This window comes from Myotis brandtii, unplaced genomic scaffold, assembly GCF_000412655.1.
Source record: "Myotis brandtii unplaced genomic scaffold, ASM41265v1 scaffold574, whole genome shotgun sequence".
NCBI classification, from domain to species: Eukaryota; Metazoa; Chordata; class Mammalia; order Chiroptera; family Vespertilionidae; genus Myotis; species Myotis brandtii.
This window is the reverse complement of record NW_005370150.1, coordinates 229,766-237,770: the sequence shown is the minus strand read 5'-3', so window position 1 is coordinate 237,770 and position 8,005 is coordinate 229,766. Positions and strand designations below refer to the sequence as shown.

The 8,005-nt window shown below is 42.0% G+C and overlaps 1 pseudogene; it reads left to right on the top strand.

Annotated features, from left to right (window-relative positions):
- Positions 1 to 3,317: 3,317 nt before the first annotated feature.
- Positions 3,318 to 3,696, top strand: LOC102252938 (annotated as a pseudogene).
- The last annotated feature ends 4,309 nt before the right edge of the window (positions 3,697 to 8,005 follow it).

Here is an 8,005-nt window from a genome sequence, read left to right as displayed (position 1 = left end):
GCTGTGCAGAAGATGCCTCTCCAGAGCAGGACTTGCTTCAGTGGGGCTTTGATGCTCACTGAGTCTTCCCTTTGTGTGTTTCACTTATAGATGTATAGAGTTGTAACCTGGTGTGGTCTGAAGCTGTCCACTGGGTGTACTGGCTCTGGGCCCCCCTGAGGGTGAAAAATCAGCCATTTTCTGTGCTCTACCTGGGGCCACCTGTCATGAACTACAGAAGAATCTGAAGATGGCTGCTATTTCTTTTGGACTTGGAAGTGCCCAGAAGAGGCCAAGCTGTGAAACCTGGTGCTCCTAGTACCAGGTATGGGGCCACTTATCGAGAGGTATGGGGCATGCTGATGCCAACTGATGCTTGTTTGAGATATTTTAAGAAATCCATATGGGAAAGCCACTGCAAACAGTTTGGGTGTAGCTGAAAATTGGGTGGACTGGGATCTCAGAGAATCACAAAGGCAGAATGAGCAATGTGAGCTGGGCTGATAGAAACTCAGATATGGTACCTGCCAGTAAGCTCTGTGATGGGGGAGGTCTTAGCATAAGAACAATGACCTATGGCAGCACTTTTGTCTGGGGGAAAGCTGCCCCTGAGTTCTTGCCCCGGTACCAGATAGTCCAGTTCTTCCTGGTATGTTTCTGGATCTCCCCAAGACACTGCCCCAGTGCTGGAGCTCAGAGGGTGTGAGTTGGATAAGTCCATGTGCCAGCCCTTTAAGAGGAAATTCTAGGGACTCCAGCAGCCTCTGTGTCCCTCAGCCCCAACCCCAACTGGTTTTTATAGCTTGAAGTTATGGGACTTCTCCTCCCAGGACTGGAACCCTGTGTTGACAGGTCTGGTGTGGGGCTGGGACCCCTTGATCCTCACAGGAGACCTCCACAGCCTAGATATCTCTCCTGATTTTAAAAAAATGCCATATGCTGTTGTCAGACCAGCCCATTTTGTGCCTCTGCCCCTCCTACCAGTCTCAATGCGCTTTCTTCTTTACTTCTCTAGTTGTAGGAGTTCCATTCAGCCAGATTTCAGGTAGTTCTGAATGATGATTGTTCTGTATTTTAGTTGTAATTTTGATGTGTTTGTGGGAGGCAGTGAATACCATGTTTACCTACCCCACCATCTTAGTTCTTTCTCAAGAGAGAATACTTCTTGATACTTATTGTTTTCTCCTTCCAGTGCTGCCCATGCAATGCAGAAAACTCCTGATTCTCACTCTTTCTCATGTTCTTTGCCTTGCTCTGGAGATATCAGACACTCTAAGGCCCACCATATCCATAACCCCAGAAAAAGAAACAACAAGTTCTCTAAGAAATTCTCTCCAACACTATCCCTAAGTTTTCTGAATTTGTCATAGACATTGTAGCCAATGCACTAAGGCAAGCTTTTACTAGGATATTTTGTTAGACTTGTCCATTGCCACCCTTCTAAGACTTTAAAGGAGAGGTCCCAAACACTTCCAGGATGAAGAGCCCTTTTTAAAAATGTCTGTAATTCCACATAATCTGGTGACTGATAAAATACAAAGCACCTAAATACAAATACAGATCATGGGTATATTTATCTTAACATGGAGTCTTATTTTATGAATCACAAAGGAATAAATAGTTATCTGAAAAAAATAGTGGAAAATGGTGGCATACATGTATGTGAGAAACATTATGTGTGTTGTCCATATAAATCACATGATGAGTTTTTCTTCCAAGGTCCCTGGTACTTAGGGTGGGCATCTTGAGATTAAAGGGGTTTCCCACTTTAGTAAAAAAAAAAACAACAACATAAAAAAAACAAAAAACAAAACAAAACAAACAAACAAAAACAGAGGCTCTTCAGCCCTTTGGCTTTCCTGAATGGCACCACACCTAGTGCCCCTCCAGCCATTTACAGAACAAATTCTACTTCAGTTTTCAGCCCCAAATACAACATGAATGGGTACATTTGTAAATCACTACTCTTTGATATCAGAGTAAAATTTTCTATGGCTGGATTAAAAATACTAGCTTTTTAGTCCTCTTTTCCTCAGCTACTAGTAGAAAGAAAAAGTTCATTTCTGACTTTCTCCATAGACATCTACTTGCCATATTTCCTCCTGTACAACCCCACCCAACCACACACACACACACACACACACACACACACACGCCAGTCACTTTCTCTCCTTAATCCCACAGTCTTTGTCATGCCCAGCCTAGGACAGCTTTTATTACCTTTTTCTCCTGATTTTCTAGTCTGAATTTAATCCTTCTTCCTAATCAAATACCTTAAAAATTGGATCCAAAATGGTGGCAGAGTAAGTGGAAGCTACACTGACACACTTCAAGGACCAATCTGGAGTTATAACTAAAATACAGAAAAACCATCCTGAATAATCAATTTAAAACTAGCTGGAGAGAACCCTAATAACCAAGGATGGAAAGTGGAGATCACAGAGACTGGTAGAAAATGTGGAATTGTGAAAGGGCTGGCCAGGCTACCACAGACAGCAGCTGAAATTTCAGAGGGATATATCAGCTGTGGGAGGTTCCCATGGAGAACTTTGGGGTCTGAATTGGGCTCCCCAGCCCAGAGCACAAGAATTGAGAAATGTGTCCACATAGCATCTGGCTGTGAAAAGCAGCAGGGTTGCTCTCTGCCAGGGAGAGATGGCTGGAAATGCAGGCACCCTCTTAAAGGGCCAATGCACAAAATTTCTTCTGCAGTCACTCACCTTGGGCTCCAGCAGAGAAAAGGCAGAATGGACTAGAACTGTGTGAAGAGAATCCAGGGTTGGAGCTTTCTTCAGGGGTTAGAGCTCAGAAGTCAGCCACCCTGGTTCCCTATGCTGAGTCATTCCCTCATACTGCAAATGACATATTTCTCTGGCAGACCTTTACCATCCAGGCAGTTTTTGCCTGGGGGTTGAGGAGAAACAATTGCCCCACCCTGTGGAGTCTACATATTGCTGAGGTCGATAACCTGAGGCTAATTAAGACTGAGAATAACAATAAAACTGAAGGCAGAGGCAGATCTCTGGAAGCTTTGAGTCTTTGCCCGATCTCCTTCTGCACCCAGGGCTACAAAAAGCAGACCTTGGTACTCATCTTGGACCTTTCCAAAGGCACCCAGGCCCCAAAAAGAGAGCCATAAGCTGTGGATTGCTGATAGCTCCAAATAGTACTCAGGGCCAGTCACAAACAGCATCTTACATTGTCCTACACCATAAACTGGAAGTCACAGCAGATCTACCTAATACATATACACAAACCCAAACAGGCAGCCAAAATAGGGAGACAAAAAAACAAGCCCCACCCGACCCAACGCCTCCATGCCCACTCGTGCTGCTGCCATGGCCGATGTGGAAGACAGTGAGGAGCCCTGCTCCCTATCCTCTCACTACGGGAGAGCAGGCTCCAAGTCAGGAGGTGACAAAATGTTCTCTCTCAAGAAGTGGGATGAGGTGGCCATGTGGAGCTGGGATGTGGAATGTGGTACGTGCGCCATCTGCAGGGTCCAGGTGATGGATGCCTGTCTTAAATGTCAAGCTGAAAACAAACAAGAGGATTGTGGTGAAAGACAGCATATGGAGCTGTAGAGGAACTGGGGCCACCACATAATTCACAGATTCTAGAGCTGTGGTTGGACATCTCCTAAGCACAAACTTTACACATTGGTCTGGGGAGAATGTAATTATTCCTTCCACAACTGCTGCATGTCCCTGTGAGTGAAACAGAACAATCGTAGCCCTCTCTGCCAGTAAGACTGGGTGGTCCAAAGAATCAACAAATGAGAGTGGTGAAAGGGCTTCTTAGTGCATTTGTCCAGAGCCCTGGTGAATCACCTTATCAAGTGCCCTACAATGGCCAGGACACTCCAGAGGACTAAGTCTTCATATAGGAGGAGATGGATTTTTGGTCCTTGAGGACTCATCAAAGGCATTGGGTTAGCATTTTGTCAGTTTTATTTTCAGAAATTCTCTACAATTAAGAAGATAATTTATTAAAGATGGTCTTTCCTATCTCTGTGATATGTGTCGCACTGCTCAGAAGTGCTATAAAGGAGGAGAGAACTACAAATTGAATGACGTTTATCATTTACTTATTAATATCTAAGGGGCTGTGGAAGCAGTTCTATTCTGAAGAGAACTTTTTGCATGTTTAAGGTTGATCAGTTTAAAAAAAGACAATGTTATAGTAACAAGTAAAATGCAGTTTAAAACCCAACTCTTATCCTTAATTTGTTCCTGGTATTTATTTTAGACAGGAAAGGGGATGATTCATTAAATACTTATTTGATATGACAATTTTAAGTTTGGGCCAGAGAGTAGGGTAAACAAGATTTCATCTTTGGGCATATGGGATTTTACTTGTCTTTTAGGTTATTGTCCTCTATCATTGACTCATCAAAAAAAACCTAGATCTGCACACCTCACTGTTCAGTCATTCAGTGGGAATGAACAGAGGTATTTTCAAGTTTTAATCAGATTATGGTATAATTTAACTATGTTTCAGGTAGACTGTTAATAATGTTTACCACTATAAACATTATTAACAGTCCACCTGCTTGGATCAAAAAAAGTTTATTTTATTACACAATGTTTTAATAAACAGTTTATTCTGTTTACTTAAAAAAAGCAAAACACAAAACAAAAACAAAACAAGCCCCAAATAAAAGAACAAGAAAATTATCCAGAAGAAGAGCTAAATGAAACGGAGATAAGAAAGTTATCAGATATTGAATTCAGAATAATGATCACAAGGATGCTCAACAACAGGAGAAAAGATATAGAAACTATGAAAAAGGGGCAATTGGAAATGAAGAATGATATAGCACTAATAAAGAATAGACTGTAAGAAATACACAGCAGATTAGGGGAAACTGAGGATCGGATCAGTGATTTAGAAAACAGGGTAGAAAAAAATCACTCAATCAGAGAACAAAAAAGAAAAAACAATTATAAAACAGGAGGAAAACTTAAGGGAGCTGTGGAACAACATGAAACCTAACAATATTTGCATCATAGAAGTACCAGAATGTGAAGAAAGTGAGCAAGGGATAGAGAACTTTTTTGAAGAAATAATGGCAGAAAACTCCCCTAATTGGTGAAGAAAAATGTCATGCAATTTCAGGAGGCACACAGAGTCCCAAGAAAGAAGAAACAAAACAGGCTCACACCCAGACACATCATAATTAAAATGCCAAAATTAAAGACAAAGTGAGAATCATAAAGGCAGCAAGAGAAAAGCAATTGGTTACATACAAAGGAGCTCCCATAAGGCTGTAAGCTGAGTTTTGATCAGAAACTCTACAGGCCAGGAATAAATGGCATGGAGAATTAAAGGAAATGAAAAACAAGGATCTGAAACCAAGAGTACTATATTCAGCAAGGCTATCATTCAAAAATAGATGGTGAAATAAAGAGCTTCCCAGACAGAAAAGGGCTAAAGGAGTTTAAAACCACCAAACCAGCACTGCAAGAAATGCTAAAGGGACTGCTGTAATTAGAAGAAATAGAGAGATAGAGAAACATAGGTATAAAAAATTAAAATGGCAATAAATAAGTACCTATCAATAATAACCTTAAATGCAAATAGGTTAAATGCTCCAATCAAGAGACATAGAATAGCTGAATGGATACAAAAACATGACCCAAATATATACTGTCTACAAGAGATCCACTTTAAGACAAATGACTCACACAGGGTGAGAGTAAAGGGATGGAAAAAATTTTCCATGAAAATAGAAAAGAAAAATTGCTGGGGTAGTAATAGTCACACCTTACAAAACATACTTCAAAATGAAGGCCATCACAAGAGACAGTAAAGGTCACTACATAATACTAAAGAGATTGATCTAACAAGATAACAAGAGGATATAACCCTGGTAAATATATATACATGCAATATAGGAGCACCTAAATATAAAATAAAAACAAACAAACAAACAAATAAACAAACAAACAAAAACTTCTGGAGGACTTTAAGGGTGAGATCCACAGCAATATAATCATAGTAGGGGACTTTAACATCCTGCTGACTTCACTGGATAGATCTTCCAGACCAAAAAATCAACAAGGAAAAAGTCACTCTAAATGACAAACTGGGTTAGATAGATTTAATTGACATTTACATAATATTTCACCCCCAAAAAGCTGCAGAATATACATTCTTCTCAAAGTGCACATGGGTCACTCTCAAAGATTGACCACATGTTAGGGCACAAAACAGGTCTCTACAAGTTCAAGATTAAAATAATAACAAGTATCTTCTCAGATCACAATGGCATAAAATTAGAAATCAACTACAGTAAAACACTCAAAAACATTCAAACACATGGAGGCTAAATAGCATGTTATTAAGCAATGAATGGGATACCAATGAGATCAAAAAAGAAATAAAAAAATTTCCTGGAAACAAATTAAAAGGAACACACAATAAACCAAAAAGTATGGAACACAGCAAAATAATCCTGAGAAGGAAGCACATAGCACTATAAGACTACCTCAAAAAAACAAGAAAAATTTTTAATAAACTATATAACCATACAACTTAAAAAATTAGAAATAGAACAACAAGAAAAGCTCAGAGTACATAGGAGAAAATAAATAATAAAGATCAGATCACTTCAGAGGGAAGATGGTGACCGGAGGGAAGGTACGGAGGGAGAGACTGTGAGAGAGTGAGGGAGCAATAGGGGAGTGTATGGACGTGTGGGGTGTGTGTGTGTGTGTGTGTGTGTGTGTGTGTGTGTATGAGCTAGGGACAGGTAGATTCTGCAGGTCTTCCAAGGGGCTGCTAAACCTGGCAGTCTTAGACGGCGGAGCTCTGCTCCCAGTGCGGACACTCCTGGGCAGCCAGTGTGGGCACAGAGACCATATCATCTTGAGAAACAGAGCTGCTTGAGACTAGGATCCTGGCCTCAGCACCACCCAATCTGGTCTCAGACACAAACTAGGACCCTGCAGCTACTGGAGACAGAGACTTGCGACCACAGCTACAGACCCACAGACACCAAGAATCCAGACATCCCAGTGGCAGATTTATGTGAGTAACAGAGCCCATCCCCCTCCCCGCAGGCTTCTGGGAAGCGCCATAGTAACTAATAGACCCGCCCCTCGCACATTGTGTATGCCTCTTCAGGAATTTGAGCCTCAGAGTTTGCAGACACTGAGAATCTGTTCTCCGCAGCACCTCTGCAGGAACTTGAGCCTAGGAGTGCTCAGACACTGGGAATTTGTTCCCTGCAAGGCAATTGGGCAACCAGACCCAAAGACCATGCAAGGCAGTAGTGCCACCTGACTTTGATTCTGGGCAAGCACTCACTGAAGTCCCCCAAGCTGACCAGGACCCCAATTGTCCAGACAGGAGGCAGCACTAAGCACCAGTGACTTGACTCTGTTTCTTATCACGTGCGCCTGGGATCCCTGATTTCCAGTACATTCACACTAGGAGCCAGTGACTCCAATTCTTGGTGCATGAGCACACAGGGATCCTGAATCTCAGCGTGAGGCTGAGATACTGGATTCTTGGGGAACTCTGACTCCTGGAACATGCTAGGGGCCTCTGATTTACAAAACACGCCAGGGGGTCTCTGTTTCAGCATGGTGCAGGTAGGGTCCCTGATTCTACGTGTGCACACGAGACCACACTGAGCACTGGTAACACTACCTCTGGGCGAGCCTGGTTCCCACCAACCCACGACAATCACACATCTTAGTGTTGGAGCTCTTCAGTAACACTAAGGTGGTGCGAAGCTCCCACTGCACACAGCCCAGGCCCACACAACTCAACATTTGAACCTTCTGGTGATAGTCAAAATGGGGAGATGACACAATCCCCAGAGGAAAGCAAATGAGGAGTCGCCAAGAAAGAAATTTAGTGAAATTGAAGCATGCAACATGACAGAAAAAGAATTCAGAGTAATGGCTGTACAATTCATTCACCGCATGGAAGAGAAAATCAACAACCTATGCAAGAATCAGGAAGAAATGAAAAGTGATATAGCTACAATCAAAAACACCATGGAAGGTTTCAACAG